We start from the raw sequence: 17,077 nt of genomic DNA on the forward strand, positions 1-17,077 counted from the left end.
AGAGAGACAGAGAGAGATCACATGAGGTGATGTGGTAGAGAGAAAGAGTGAGGCAACGGGAAGAGAGTGAGAGACATGATGTAGACATAGATAGATGTAGTGAAAAATAAGGAGGGAGAAAGAGCGGGGTGGGGGGGGGGGGCAGGGGGAAGAGAGAGAGGGAGAGGGAGAGAGAGAGAGAGAGAGAGAGAGAGAGAGAGAGAGAGAGAGAGAGAGAGAGAGAGCGAGAGAGAGAGAGAGAGAGATTATTAGAGGGGGCAGGTGATGTAGATATATAGAAGGGGAGTAGGGAGAGATGAGCTAAATAAGAAAAAGAATATATAAGGCCCAAAAGAGATGTAGACAATGATGGGGAGAGGAAGAGTATGATGGATAGTGATAGACAATGACAATAATTATGGAGGGAAAGATGTATATATGTAGAGAAATAGATGGACAAAGAGAACAATGTAGGGGGAGTGGGGAGGGTAGAAATTATTGGGGCGTAATTATAGAATGGGACATGTGAGAGAGAGTGATTACAATTAACCCTAACCCTAACCCTAACTCTAAATTATAATTATAATTTAGAGTAATAATATTTATTAATTATAATTTTATTAGTTATAATATGATTAGTAACCCAAAAATTATCTTAATAGCAATAATAACACAAACCCTAACTCTAACTCTAACTCTAACTAGATAATTCTAATTTTAACCCTAACCCTAACCCTAACCCTAACTCTAACTCTAACTCTATCTCTAACTTTAATTATCCCCCTAACCCTAACCTTAACCCTTTATAATCCTAAATCTAATGCTAATTCTAACCCTAACCCTAATTCTAATCCTAATCCTAGCCCTAACTCTTACCCTAACCCTAAATCTAATCAGGTAACTTTAACCTTAACCCTAATCTAACCTTGATCACAACTCTATCTCTAACTTTAACTCTAACTCTAACTTGAACCCTAACTCTAACTTTAATTCTAACTCTAACTCTTATATGAACACTAACACTAACACTACCTCTAATTTTAACTCTAACTCTAATTGTAACCCTAACCCTAATGCTAATCCTAACCATAACCCTAACACTAACCCTAACCCTAACCCTAATGCTAACCCTAACCATAACCCTAACACTAACTGTAACCCTAACTCTAACACTAATTCTAATACTAACCTTAATTCTAACCCTAAATATAACCCTAACTTTAACTCTAACTCTAACTCCAACCCTTATTCGAACTCTAATTCTAACTCTATCTCTAACCCTAACCCTAACTCTTATTCTAACCCTAACACTAACCCTAACTATATTTGTAACCCTAATTCTAACCCTCACCCTAATTCTTACCCTTACCCTAACCCTAACTCTATCTCTAATCCTAACTATATTTTTAACCCTAATCCCAACTCTAACTCTAATTTTAAACCTAACCCTAACCCTAACTCTAACTCTAACCCTAAGTGTAACTCTAACCCTAACAAGAACCCTAATTCTAATTCAAACCCTATCCCTTACCCTAATTTTTATCCTAATGCTAACCCTAACTTTAACTCTAACCCTAACCCTAACCTTAACACTAACCCTAACCTTAATTCTAACCTTAATCCTAACCTTAACTCTAACACTAACCCTAACCCTAACTTTAACACTAACCGTAACCATAAACATTAATTTTTCCCTAACTCTAACCCTAAATCTAACTCTATCATAATTGGACTCTAACCATAACCCTAACCCTAACTTTAATCTTGGCTCAAAACTTTTCCCTAACCATAACTCTAGAATCTTAACCCTTAATCAAGCCCTAAACCTACCCCTAACCCTAACCCTGGCCCTACTATAACCCTAACCCTAACCATAACCATAAGTCTAACCCTAACCTTAACCATGAGCATAACTCTAACCCTAAACTTAACCATAAAGATAACTCTATCCCTAAATCTAACTCTACCATAACTAGGCTCTAACCCTAACCCTAACCCTAACTTTAATCCTAAGTAAAACCCTAACCCTAATCCTAAACCTAACCTTAACCCTGACTCAAATCCTAACCATATCCCTACATTAACCCTAACTCGAGCACTATAATAACCCTAACCCTAACCTTAACCTTAACCATGAGCATAACTCTAACCCTAAATCTAACACTACCATAATTGGACTCTAACCCTAACCCTAACCCTTACTTTAATCTTGACTCAAACCCTAACCTTCACTCTAACCTCAACCTTGACTCAAAACCTCACCCTAGCCTTACTATAACACTAACCCTAACCATTACCATAACTCTAACCCTAACCTTAACTATGACCATAACTCTAACCCTAACCTTAACCATAAACATATCTCTAATCCAAACCTTAACCATAACCATAACTCTAACCCTAACCTTAACCATAAACATAACTCTAACCCAAACCTTAACCATAACTCTAACAATAACCATAACCGTAATGGTAACTTTGTCCCTAACCATATATCTATGTTTGGCTATAACATTTTACATTACAATATGCCAAAAAGAAAACTACTTTTTTTAAACCATAATCCTACCCCTAACTCTAACCCTAAATATAACCCTAACTATAAATCTAACTCTACCATAATTAGACTCTAATCCTAACCCTAATCCTTAGTTTAACCTTCACTAAAACTGTAACCTAAGCCTAACTCTAACCTTAACCCTAACTCAAAACTCTAACTCTAACCTTAACCCTTACTTTAATCTAGATGAAAACCATAGCTCTAACCCTAACCTTAACCCCAACTCAAACCCTTACCATAACCTTAATCCTGATGTAACTCTATATACAACCCTAACTCTAAATATAAACCTAACCTTAACCATCACCCTAAAACTAACCCTTTCTCTACCCCTTTCTCTAACTCTAACCATAAATCTAATTTTAACCCTAACCCTAAGCCTAATTTTAACCCTAATTATAACCCTAATTTAAACTCAAACTCTAGCCCTTATTCGAGCTCCAATTCTAACTCTACCTCTAACTCAAACCCTAACTCTAATTCTAATCCTAACCCTAACTATATGTTTAACCTAAACCCTTATTCTTACCCTCACCCTCTCCTTAACCCTAACCCTAACTCTAATTCTAACCCTAACTATATTTGTAACCCAAATTCTAACCCTAATCCTAACATTAACTCTAACTCTAATTCTAAACCTAACCTTAACTATAACCCTAACAAGATTCATAATCCTAAAAATAACCCTAGCCCTAACCCTAATGCTAATCCTGACTCTAATTGTAACTCTATTCCTAACTGTAACTCTAACCCTATCCATAACTCTAACCCTAACAATAGCCCCAACCCTAACCCTAACTATAACTCTACTCTTCAATATAACATTTTACGTAACAATATGCTTAAAATAAAACTGAATTAAAGTGATGCAAATAAACACCATATATAGAATTAAAAAATAAAATATTCAAGAATAATTTTATGGTAAGTTTACACTATTACATTTTTATAGTAAGTTTATACAATTTAATTTAAAAAGAAATAAATAATTCATCACTTACCTTAAAAAAATATAATAAAATTAAAAAATACTTTTCCTATTGCGTTGCGATTGCCACTAGCTTATATATACCTCTATATATATTATGCCAAGAGTAATCATTCTCGAGGCACTTATTTTCATTTTCATAAATCCCAACTGTGATTAAAATAACCTTGGGATTAAACGAAAATAGGCACCTCGAGAACGATTACTCTTGGCGTAATATATATAGAGGTATATATAAGCTAGTTAGACATTTGATGTAATTACAATTATTTTATTTATATTTGTGTTGATAAATGACTATAATAAGTAGAAAGGAGTCAAAATAATAATTTTAATAATGATTAAACAATAACTAAAACTTAAAAAATTTGACAAAATTATATTGTTAATAAATAAATTTCATAAATTCCTTTTTATCAAATTTTTTGTGTACTATTTACATTTTATTTAAATTATTTATAATAAATATTTAAAAAATAAATATCTATGCATTTTTCAATTTAAAAATTTGACTGACATATTAAAAAGTTCAAATTTAAGTATTATTTCACACTTTTACCAATTAATATTAATTCAATAAATAAATAATAACAAATTTTAAAAATTTATAATTCATTGCATAAATATATTTCCTTAGAATACTTACTAATTTTACTTTTTTAAAAAATTATTTAAATTTCCATAAGTTAAATGAATTCGCATGGATGCATTTAAAAACTTTCTCTTATATAAAATAAAATAATAATAATAAATTATTTGATTGTTTAAAATAAAATGAATTGTATTGTGTGGATTTTGAGATTAGACTCTCGCTGGGCATTTTGAGAGAGAGACAGGGACTATAAGAGTCCACGTATATTTTGTTTAAAATATTTAATGGACGAAGCATATATTTGCTATTTAGCCAATACCTTACCCTTATGAGTATTTCATGAATGACAACTTCAAGTAAAAAAAATGAAAAAAAAAATTTCATAAAAAGTTACACTTCCAACTCTAAATATAAAGATCACAAATGTTCCAAAGTTTCCTAGAACTTTCTACAAAGTGTAGATTTTTTTTAATCGAAAAACAATAATATTCCCAGGAAATTTAGCATCAGCCAATCAAAAAAGACATTAATAATTAAAAATTAACCTATTTCTAGACTTTAGAAGTCCAATAAATTTGGGTATGAAAATTGATTGACAAAGACAACTGGGAACATTGGTTTTGAGGGACTAACAATTGCAATTGTGCATTCTTAGAAAAACATCAGTTTAATATATTTCACATAATAAAAGTATCAACCATTCACGTCAACTCATCCTCACAAAATCAATGGGAGTATTAAACACACATCAGCTTCTTGCATAGTCTCATCGTCATCTATATCTTCAACTCCCATATTTGCGACAATGTGCATCAAATTTGAAGGTTTTAATAGGAAGTTGTAGAGTTCTTTATGATTGGATTTACTAGTCTTCCATTCCTCTCCACATGATAGGATAACCTTGGCTGCCCAGAGATTGCATCTACCATTACACTATTGTTTTCATCAATTTCTCCATTTATGAGCATTCGGGACGATAGGTTCACCACTTCCTTTTCCAACCAGCACCTTAAGCGTCTAAAGCCATAAGCCTGCAATACCCAAAATATAAATGCAGTCAACAGATAATTAAATCCAAAGTGAAGTTAGTGTGTAATTTTAATATTGTTGTTACCAAAATTGTGTATAAAGCCTGCAATTTGTGACTGATTAGTATAACTGACCACTGCTCCAACAACAACAACAATAAAAAGAGACTTACAAGATCATAGGTCTCCTTAACTGTCAAAGTAACTCCATTCTCTGCAAGCTACATAGCTACATCTTTTATCTGCAATCTTGCAACTTTTCTCCTCTCCTTATTTTTAAGAGGTCCAAAGACAGGTATCTCATCAAGCCTACTTAATAGTTCTGGCCTCAAGCGCTTTTTGACCTACAATTCAGCACCACATGAGCTTTTACTTGAGCATTAAAGAAAATTGAAACAAAAGGAGGTCATTTCTCAACTATTCATACTTCAATAGTTGCTTGGTCTTGGTCATCTTGCAAGTACATTGCTCTAGTAGTGGAAGTCATTATAATGACTGTGTTTGAAAAGTTAACTATACGGCCATGTCCATCCATCAATCTAGCACCATCAAGCATCTGAAGTAAGATGTTGAGTACTGATACATGTGCCTTGTCAACTTCATCAAATAGAACCACACTATAAGGTAATCTTCTAACTACTTCAGTCAGTTGCCCACCTTCTTCATAACTGCGATATTTGCAATAATTCATTAGAACTGAGCTTAAATATTGAATGCTTTTTATTCATAACAACTGGAGTAAGAAGATTTAATAAGAACCGTATATACCCCAGTGAAGCACCGATGAGCCTTGAAACTGAATGAGTCTCCATGTATTTAGACAAATCAATTCGGACTAGGGAGTTCTCATCGTCAAATAGTTGTTCTGCAAGAGCCTTTGCAAGCTCTGTTTTACGAACTCCACTGGGCCCCAAGAACAGAAAGACCCCAATAGGTCGATGTAGTCTCCCAAGTCCTACCTTTGATCTAAGCACAACCTCTGCAACTATCTTAACTATTGTGTCTTGGCCAACAACTCTTTTATGCAACCTTTGAGCCAAGCATAATAGTCGATCCTTATCATCCTGGCTAAGCCTGGTGGCAGGAATACTAGTCCAACGACTCATCACCTGCATTGATCAGTAAATTATATTAATATATCATTGATATTGTGTAATGATGGTCCTGTGATTCACTTTATGTTGTCTTATTACATGAAAATTATAAGTACCACCATGAACTTTAACTAATGCCTACAATTACAAGTACTACTAGCTTATATATACCTTTATATATATTATGTAGAGAATAATCATTCTTGAGGCACCTATTTTCATTTAATCCCAAGATTATTTTAATCACAGTTGGAATTTATGAAAATAAAAATAGGCACCTCGAGAACGATTACTCTTAGCGTAATATATATAGAGGCATATATAAGCTAGTGGCAATCACAGTGCAATTGGAAAAGTATTTTTTAATTTTTAAAATTTTTTTAAAGGTAAGTGCTGAATTATTTATTTCTTTTTAAATACAATTGTATAAACTTACTATAAAAATGTAATAGTGTAAACTTACTATAAAATTATTCTTGAATATTTTATTTTTTAATTCTATATATGGTGTTTATTTGCATCACTTTAAGTCAATTATATTTTAAGCATATTGTTACGTAAAATGTTATATTGAAGAGTGGATTTATAGTTAGGGTTAGGGTTAGTGCTAGGGTTGGGGCTATTGTTAGGGTTTGAGTTATGGATAGGGTTAGAGTTACAGTTAGGAATAGAGTTACAATTAGAGTCAGGATTAGCATTAGGGTTAGGGCTAGGGTTATTTTTAGGATTATGAATCTTGTTAGGGTTATAGTTAAGGTTAGGTTTAGAATTAGAGTTAGAGTTAATGTTAGGATTAGGGTTAGAATTTGGGTTACAAATATAGTTAGGGTTAGGGTTAAGGAAAGGGCGAGGGTAAGAATAAGGGTTTAGGTTAAACATATAGTTAGGGTTATGATTAGAATTAGAGTTAGGGTTTGAGTTAGAGGTAGAGTTAGAATTGGAGCTCGAATAAGGGCTAGAGTTCAAGTTTAAATTAGGGTTATAATTAGGCTTAGGGTTAGGGTTAAAATTATATTTACGGTTAGAGTTAGAGAAAGGGGTAGAGGAAGGGTTAGTTTTAGGGTGATGGTTAAGGTTAGGTTTATATTTAGAGTTAGGGTTGTATATAGAGTTACATTAGGGTTAAGGTTAGGGTAAGGGTTTGAGTTGGGGTTAAGGTTAAGGTTAGGGCTATGGTTTTCATCTAGATTAAAGTAAGGGTTAAGGTTAGAGTTAGAGTTTTGAGTTAGGGTTAAGGTTAGAGTTAGGGTTAGGTTACGGCTTTAGTGAAGGTTAAACTAAGGATTAGGGTTAGGTTTAGAGTCTAATTATGGTAGAGTTAGATTTACAGTTAGGGTTATATTTAGGGTTAGAGTTAGGGGTAGGATTATGGTTTTAAAAAAGTAATTTTCTTTTTGGCATATTGTAATGTAAAATGTTATAGTCAAACATAGATATATGGTTATGGACAAAGTTACCATTACAATTAATGTTAACCTTAGGGATAGAATAAGGGTTAGGGTTAGCATTAGAGTTAGGGCTGGAGTTAAGGCTAGGGTTTGAGTTATGGTTAAGGTTAGGGTTAGAGTTACGGTTAAGGTTATTGTTAGAGTTATGGTTAAGGTTTGGGTTAGAGTTATGTTTACGGTTAGGGTTAGGGTTAGAGTTATGGTTATGGTTAAGGTTTGGATTAGAGTTATGTTTATGGTTAAGGTTAGGGTTAGATTTATGGTCATAGTTAAGGTTAGGGTTAGAGTTATGGTTATGGTTAGGGTTAGTGTTATAGTAAGGCTAGGGTGAGGGTTTGAGTCAAGGTTAAGGTTAGAGTGAAGGTTAGGGTTTGAGTCAAGATTAAAGTAACAGTTAGGGTTAGGGTTAGATTCCAATTATGGTAGTGTTAGATTTAGGGTTAGAGTTATGCTCATGGTTAAGGTTAGGGTTAGGGTTAGGGTTATTATAGGGCTCAAGTTAGGGTTATTGTAGGGATAGGGTTAGGATTTGAGTCAGGGTTAAGGTTAGGTTTAGGATTAGGGTTAGGATTTGAGTCAGGGTTAAGGTTAGGTTTAGGATTACTGTTAGGGTTTTAGTTAGGATTAAAGTTAGGGTTAGGGTTAGAGTCTAGTTATGGTAGAGTTAGATTTAGGGTTAGAGTTAGGGATAGAGTTATGTTTATGATTAAGTTTAGGGTTAGAGTTATGCTCATGGTTAAGTTTAGTGTTAGACTTATGGTTATGGTTAGGGTTAGGGTTAGGGGTAGGGTTAGGGCTTGAGTAAGGGTTAAGGTTCTAGAGTTATGGTTAGGGAAAAGTTTTGAGCCAAGATTAAAGTTAGGGTTAGGGTTATGGTTAGAGTCCAATTATGGTAGAGTTAGATTTAGGGTTAGAGTTAGGGGAAAATTAATGTTTATGGTTAAGGTTAGTGTTAAAGATAGGGTTAGTATTAGTGTTAGAGTTAAGGTTAGGGTTAAGGTTAGAATTAAGGTTAGGGTTAGTGTTAAGGTTAGGGTTAGGGTTAGAGTTAAAGTTAGGGTTAGCATTAGGATAAAAATTAGGGTAAGGGATAGGGTTTGAATTAGAATTAGGGTTCTTGTTAGGGTTAGAGTTACACTTAGGGTTAGAGTTAGAGTTAGGGTTAGGGTTAGTATTAAAATTAGAGTTAGAGTTGGGATTAGGGTTAGGGTTAGAATTAGGGTTAGAAATATAGTTAGGATTAGAGATAGAGTTAGGGTTAGGGTAAGGGTAAGAATTAGGGTGAGGGTTAGAATTAGGGTTACAATTATAGTGAAGGTTAGTGCTAGAGTTAGAATAAGAGTTAGGGTTAGGGTTAGAGATAGAGTTAGAATTAGAGTTCGAATAAGGGTTGGAGTTAGAGTTAGAGTTAGAGTTAGGGTTATATTTAGGGTTAGAATTAAGGTTAGGATTAGAATTAGTGTTAGAGTTAGGGTTATAGTTAGTGTTAGGGTTATGGTTAGGGTTAGCATTAGGGTTAGGGTTAGGGTTAGTATTAGGGTTATGGTTAGGATTAGCATTAGGGTTAGGGTTACAATTAGAGTTAGAGTTAAAATTAGAGGTAGTGTTAGTGTTAGTGTTCGTATAAGAGTTAGAGTTAGAATTAGAGTTAAAGTTAGGGTATAAGTTAGAGTTAGAGTTAAAGTTAGAGATAGAGTTGTGATCAAGGTTAGATTAGGGTTAAGGTTAAAGTGACTTGATTAGATTTAGGGTTAGGGTAAGAGTTAGGGCTAGGATTAGGATTAGAATTAGGGTTAGGGTTAGAATTAGCATTAGATTTAGGATTATAAAGTGTTAAGGTTAGGGTTAGGGGGATAATTAAAGTTAGAGATAGAGTTAGAGTTAGAGTTAGGGTTTGTGTTATTATTGCTATTAAGAAATTTTTTGGGTTACTAATCATATTATAGATAATAAAACTATAATTAATAAATATTATTACTCTAAATTATAATTATAATTTAGAGTTAGGGTTAGGGTTAGGGTTAATTGTAATCACACTCTCTCTCACATGTCCCATTCTATAATTACCCCCCCCCCCCCCTGCCCCCAATAATGTATACCCTCCCCACTCCCCCTACATTGTTCTCTTTGTCCATCTCTTTCTCTACATATATACATCCTTCCCTCCATAATTATTGTCATTGTCTATCACTATCCATCATACTCTTCCTCTCCCCATCATTGTCTACATCTCTTTTGGGCCTTATATATTCTTTTTCTTATTTAGCTCATCTCTCCCTACTCCCCTTCTATATATGTACATCAACTGTCCCCTCTAATCATCTCTCTCTCTCTCTCTCTCTCCACCCGCCCACCCCACTCTTTCTCCCTCCTTATTTTTCACTACATCTATCTATGTCTACCTCATGTCTCTCAATCTCTCCCTCTTGTCTCACTCTTTCTCTCTACCACATCACCTCATGTGATCTCTCTCTCTCTCTCACACACACACACACACACACACACACACACACACACACACACACACACACACCATCTTCATGTTTATATATCTCTAAAATGCTCTATGTATGTCTATCTCATGTCTCTCACCCTCTTCCCCTTCTCTCTCTCTCTCTCTCTCTCTCTCTCTCTCTCTCTCTGTCTCACACACACACACACACACACACACACATTGCATCATGTTATTTATCTCACTCTTTCTCTATATCATGTCGCCTCATGTTAACTCTCTCTCTCTCTCTCTCTCTCTCACACACACACACACACACACACACACACACACACACACATGTCACCTCATGTTATTTGTCTATCTTTAAATTTGACTTCATTTCTAAAGTTTGTCCCAATTTATAATTTGTTTTTGTATTTCTATAATATAAAATCAAGTACATTTAATAGAACTTAATTATCATTAATATTTTTTTATACAATTAATAAATTTCGGTAAAATTTTATAATTTTTATATTTGATTTAAGTAACAATTTTATTATCTTTTCTTTCTTTAATATAAATATTATGTGAAAATTCATTTGTAAAATCTAAAATAATTTCTAAACTTCAATATTTTACAACCTCCAAAATCTTATTATTTTAATAATAAAATAAAATTACATATATAAAAATCTTTATTTTTAAGATTTGAAAAAATAATAAACTTTCATATAAAATTAAAACCGCAAGCGAAACAGTAGCCAAAAAAGATTTATAGAAAGTTTTTCCTTTCTACTTTACAATTCATTACCAAAATAATAGCAGATTTTCAAAAGAAAGAGAATATTTGTGAAAATAAAAACTTTTTACAGTTATCTCAAACTATTATTACTAAGTTTTTCTAGATTTAGTACTATTCTCTGGATGAACTCAAAGATATTAATAATCAATATTTGTAATAATAAAGTTAAAAACAACATCAAGACTAACAATAATTATAAAAAATTAAAAATAGAAGCAACAATAATAATAAGAAAATAGTAATTTCTTTCAGTGTTTTGTCTCTTCCATGCACCGTTTAATCTAATAGTCATGCACCAATTCACCGAATAAGGAAGAGAATGTAACATGCAGTTTGAACTTTGAGTTTTTAGAATCATGAATTTACGCATGAAATATGAAAAATCAAGCAGTTATAAATTATTAATCACAGGTTCTATAGCTGTCTAAGTTTGTTATAACAGTAGTTACATAGGAATCTTGGCCTAGTCTCATTCGATAAAATTAGATTAAGTACAAAGTTAGTCTTGATTGTAGTGTAGTTAAATAAGTATGTGAAAGTCTATATGAGGCATTTCTCAATATAAAATATGGCAATTGTAATCTATTTTAAGCAGACAAATTAATACAAAAACTAAAAAAAATTTCTCCATTCTTGTTTTGTTGTAGAAATTGTGTTTTTTATATTTTTGATAAGTGTTGTAGCATGTTATATTTAACATTAAATTAATCTTTATTATTATATTTAACAATACTTTCAAACATTATTAAAAAGACTCTAAATACAACCAAATCACATAATCTAAGAACTAAAACATAAGTACCCATCACAGGAACAGTTAGAATTCTCAAAATTGCTAAAATAATTGCACCTGCAACTGCTGTTACAGAAGCAATTTGTTACTCCAATCTGTTATCTTTCTTAGACTAAAGGAGCACAAGAAAAAGTGAGATTGATATTATGAGTTACAAAAGAAATTTGAATGTATTTATAAGCATTTCTGCTTAGAGATTTCCTATAACATTGTGTTAATACTAGATTTCTCTTTTTTTTCAATTGTATTGCTAAGAAAATCACCATGGCCGCACTCTATATCCAGAGCAATTATCACATTGGACAAGTTAGTCAACATTGACATAATTATCTGCACCATTTTCCAATGAAGAATCCCATCAGAATGCCACACGCTAGACATCGTGACAAAATTACAAACTGGTGGGAATGAGCCAGAACCTCTCAATCTGCACTTAACCAGATTAAACCACTGAAAGAATAGGTAGTAGGAAGGAACCTATAAATTGGAGCCATAGCAGAGCCAATTCCAAATGTATATCCAAATCTAGAGTCAGTCGTTTACCTTTAATCCATTCCCATTCAGTCCTAGCAACGCGCTAATAGCGTCAAGAAGCTCCATGCATAAATCAGAAGAAAATGGATAGATCTAGTTAGGAAAGTACATATTGGACCAAAATATTTCAGAAATAGAAAAGAAGACACCCCCAAAAACACTCCCATCAAGCACCATTAACAATGAAAAGTATTATAAAATATATAAATCCAATAGATTTTGAATACAAATCTAAATCTAAATCTAAATCAAATATCCAAGACTAAACTATTAAATGCGAGCCTAAATAGTTATGAACATAATTCTAAATCTAAATGAAATTAATTAAAATTGAAATCTAAATCAAAGTAGAATATTATAACTAATTTTGAATTTCAATTTACATCTACATCTAAATCTAAATGAAAATGTAAATAAAAAAAGGAAATATCACCTTCAAAAATGTTACTCCAAAACTTCAATCTACTTCTATTCAAAAACTCCAATCTAATCCTCCAATAACCTCCACCTCTTCCTTCCTGCAAAAACATAAAATGAAAATGAAATGAGGAGCCTTGGTTTTATAACTTCTGAGAGGCTCCTCATATCCCCCAACAAACATCTCTTCACATTCCACGAATTTGTTTCAAATTCCCCCAGTCCTTGCAAAAAGTAAGCGTGAATGTGCATGCAAAATTATATTTAACAAAAAAAAAATCATATCGAAATTATTTCGCCCCTATTTTTTCGGGCCCTATTTTTTTGGGTCCTACTTTTTCGAGCCCTACTTTTTCGAGCCCTATTATTTCGGGCCTATTATTTTGGCCTCCATTTGGCTTCCTATTATTTTGGCTAGCTATTATTTCAAAAATTCTTTTTTAATATTTAATTTGGAAGTTTGTAACCGCTCCCAATTCTTTTTTATTGACAATGAATCTTGGCATATTTTCATGCTAGGCATTTGTGCTGCCATTGTATAGAATGCCTCTTGGTGTAAAAATTATCAATAGAAAAATTCTCACATTACACATACCTTTGCAATTTGATCAGGCCCTATAATGTCTGTTGTCCTTAAATTTTCCATAGAGTTAGTTTCATAACAAGCAATTGCTGCATCTATCTCTTGAAGTGCTCCATATCTAAAATTGGAAAATCTCGCCACATTCATCATGCCTTCTACCTCCTGAAGGGTACACATCCATTCTTTACTCTATTGCTTCCACTGGCACAATTCTCTCTCTCTAGAATTTAATTTTAACAAGGATCATCTTAATCTCTTATTGTGTTGGAAACTATAACCCCAACTATCTCTGATTATATCCTCTATATGGTAAAAATATCTCCAGCATTAAAGACAAGTCTTGTTGGAAGATCTTGCTTAAGATTTTAATGGATTTGAATGTACTCTTCAACCTATCACTGTCCCATCTAGAATGTTCTTGGGTAGAAAGAAATACATTATTTTATGTTTGATCTTTCTCCTCTATAGATGTTAAGCTATCTATCCAGCTCCAGCTCAGCAAAGCTGTCAGGTGATTTAAGCTGAAAGCTATCTGCTGTAAATAGTGTGAGAAAGAGTTGGAGCTCAGGTGATAACATTCATATAGTTTCTTTTGATTAATACAAACTGTTTCTATTTCTCTTTCTACGTTTTTAGTTGCTAATTTGAGAAATTCATCATTACCCGTTCAGGAGACAAATGGAATTGTACTTTTAAGGTGTTTGAAGATTACAGTAGCAGCTGAGCCACAGTGTCATATTTCAAGCATGAAGATCCTAGAGAGTAGCAAGATTAGCAGTGTTGAAGAAGGTACTTTGCCAGAGAATGAAGAGGTTGTTCATCCATAGTTTGTCTGCAGACATAAAGTTGTTCAAAAGAATTGGTGTTTAGATGGAGTTATTGAAGTCTCAGAAAGAGTAGGTTTGTAAAGTGACTGCAAATAAGCTGAAGTCAAATTGTAATACAGCCGATACAGCCCGGATAGTTGGAGGATCAGATAGTTTGAAAAATAGAAAGCACAAGTATAAAAATATACTCCAAAAAGACAGTTATGTTTGAAAATAAAATTGAAGATTTGTAAAACTAAAGTGAATTTTGCTGAAGAAAGGAGGCTCCCAAACCGAGGGAAGTCACTGAAATTTGAAGTTGCCATACAAGGTCAAATGTTTATCTTGGAGATTGATTGAGTTTGTATAATGTAAAATCATCACTACTTTGAAGAACCAATCAAAGTTTAGATTGCTAGATGCAAAACAAGGGGTTTAAGGGTACATCACTCTATAGAGTTAATGTTAAGGGGGGAAATCATATAAATTGGTGAATTTAAAGCAAAAGGCCACAAAGGATGATATGGGTTTTAATTAACATAAACTGTCTCTATTTATGTTTCATTGGAAAAAGAATAAGCACCAACTTACCTTCAATTCCATGGAAAATCCTCGTGCAAGCCACAGTAAATTTCCTTTGTGCTTGCTAATATAAGCCTGAAGCAAAGTAGAAAAATAAAAGAACTGCTTAAAGGAAAGGTAGATCTCGGTACCAACCTCTGCTAGCTCAGCCTGCCTAGCCTTGTCTTTCTCCTTTTCAAGGGTATTCAGCTCAACTTCTGGTTGAGTAATTTCCTTTTCATAAATTTCTTCAGGTTTACTATCTAATTGCACTCTCACATTCGCACATGCTTCATCTAGCAGATCAATTGCTTGGTTCGGAAGATTCCGATCTGTTTAGAGTCCAAACAAGCAAACAATAATGAATTAATCTTACAAAGCCAACAAGATGCCTACAATCTGCTGAACTAAAATGTCTCAAGCTTTCATCAAACTTCTGAGGAGTTAAAATCAAAACAATAAATTGACAAAATCATTTGATCAAATCTCATTTATTAAGTTTTAGAATGCCCCCACGACAGACCCAATTCAATCATATGACTATTAAATTTGTAAACTTACCAGTTATATGATGACTTGATAATTGGGCAGCAACAACTAATGCTCTATGCATGATCCTCACACCATGATGCCCTTCGAACTTTTCTCTCAAACTGCGCAAAATATTAATGGTGTCAGACACACTGGGTTCAACCATGAACACTTGCAGGAATTGACGCTTGAATGTACTATCCCTCTCTACATATTTCTTATACTGTTCAAATGTAATCGCTCCTATACATTGCAGTTGGCCGTGAGCAAGCATTTGTTTAAATAAATTAGCAGCCCCAGTTGGACCTGAAAACGATCTCCGTGTCAGCCAATTACGTTGATAACAGTTCTAAATCACAAAGAAAAGGGAAATCACTCACCAGCTCAAAGAATCAAATGTAATTTATCTATAAACAATATTAATCTCCCTTGAAATTCTTCTACCTCCTTACATATAGGCTTGACATGATCTTCAAAGTCGCCTATGCATTTCTCTCCACCCACTAAGGCTCCCATGTCCAATGCTATCAATCTAACTTCCACCAAATAACTGCACCATCCCAAAGAAATTCCATCAATCAAAAAGTACATAATCATGAACTACAACTTAATGTCAAACCCTAATCCAATACTCCAAGCACATCATTTTTTTATTATATTAAAATTGATATAAAGGAAAAACTAGTACGCTAGAAAACAATTTACCTTGGCACATCTCCTTTGACAATCCATTGAGTTAGCCCCTCACCACTGATGTCTTGCCAACACTGTCCTCTCCAATCAGCACAGGGTTTGCTTTGTCTTTCGGCAAAGAATTCTAATGATCCCATCTATTTCTTCATCTCTGCCAATTATCGGATCAAGCTCCAATGCCCCTTCTACAATGTCACGACCGTAGGACTTCAGGGTAGGGAAATTGTTATCAGCGAAGATACTTTGCACCACATTATGCTCCTTGATTAGGGTTTTTATGTTGGATGCACTAAGGCCCGCTTCATGGAATGCCTAAATAATCTACGAGTACTGCATTAGACCAACAATCAGATGCTCCACTGCCAGAATACTGCCTTCCTTCTTCTTTGTTGCTTCTTCACCACATTTGATGCAATTTTTGAGAGCATTGCTGTGCAAAATGCCGTCAGGAGCAGAGCCCTTGGTCGGCAACCTCTCCAGGTCCTGGCGCAGGACTCTCCTAATGGATTCCAGTGATTCATCTCCACAAGAGGTAGATAAGGGCACAGAAGACAAAATGCTCTATTTTAGTAGCCCAAAATCGTCCTCCATCAACGCAAGGGCCAGGTGAAAGGGAGTGACTTATGCATGCCCATGTTTTTGAGTGAGTTCTACACTGGCCACTACAGCTCCCTCGGTCTTTCTTGAGCACATGATATGGGGATCCATATTCTATGAAGCTGTTGCACAACACCACACCTGTTGGATGTGCTTCCTAATATCTGTTATCTAGTTGCATTTCCTTCTCCTTTCTATTTTCATATTTCTATGACTCACCATGGAGGAGCATCCCATACGGCTATAATTGGCTCTGAGCATATTTATGAGCGGTTACCAAAATTATGGGAGTTTCAGAATTGGAGTTACAATTGGAGCATGTAACACCTGCTCCAATGGCAGAATTGTTTTTTCTTGCACTGTGCACTTTCACTCGTCCCAGGGTAGTGGCTATATTTTTCGATTTCATTCAAAAAATTTATTAATGTTTATTTGTGTATATATTTGAAACTAATTTTTAGTTCTCGCTAGAAGTTTTTTTCAATTAGTTGATTGAAATTCTTTAATAAAAATATTAATTTTAATTTTAAAAAGCCATTTTCTATTTTTATTATTAATTTATGAAAAATAAAAATCTAAATAGTAGTTTTGAAAAGTTATTTTCCGTTTTTATTATTAATTTACGTCTGAAAAT

General features: G+C 33.7%; 1 pseudogene; it reads right to left on the reverse strand.

Moving 5' to 3' along the window:
- Nucleotides 1–4,836: 4,836 nt before the first annotated feature.
- LOC149570467 (chaperone protein ClpB1-like) lies at nucleotides 4,837–16,554 on the reverse strand (annotated as a pseudogene).
- Between the last annotated feature and the right edge of the window lie 523 nt (nucleotides 16,555–17,077).

The sequence above is a fragment of the Cupressus sempervirens genome, chromosome 3 (assembly GCF_028749045.1).
Source record: "Cupressus sempervirens isolate cs-2001-9-10 chromosome 3, ASM2874904v1, whole genome shotgun sequence".
NCBI classification, from domain to species: Eukaryota; Viridiplantae; Streptophyta; class Pinopsida; order Cupressales; family Cupressaceae; genus Cupressus; species Cupressus sempervirens.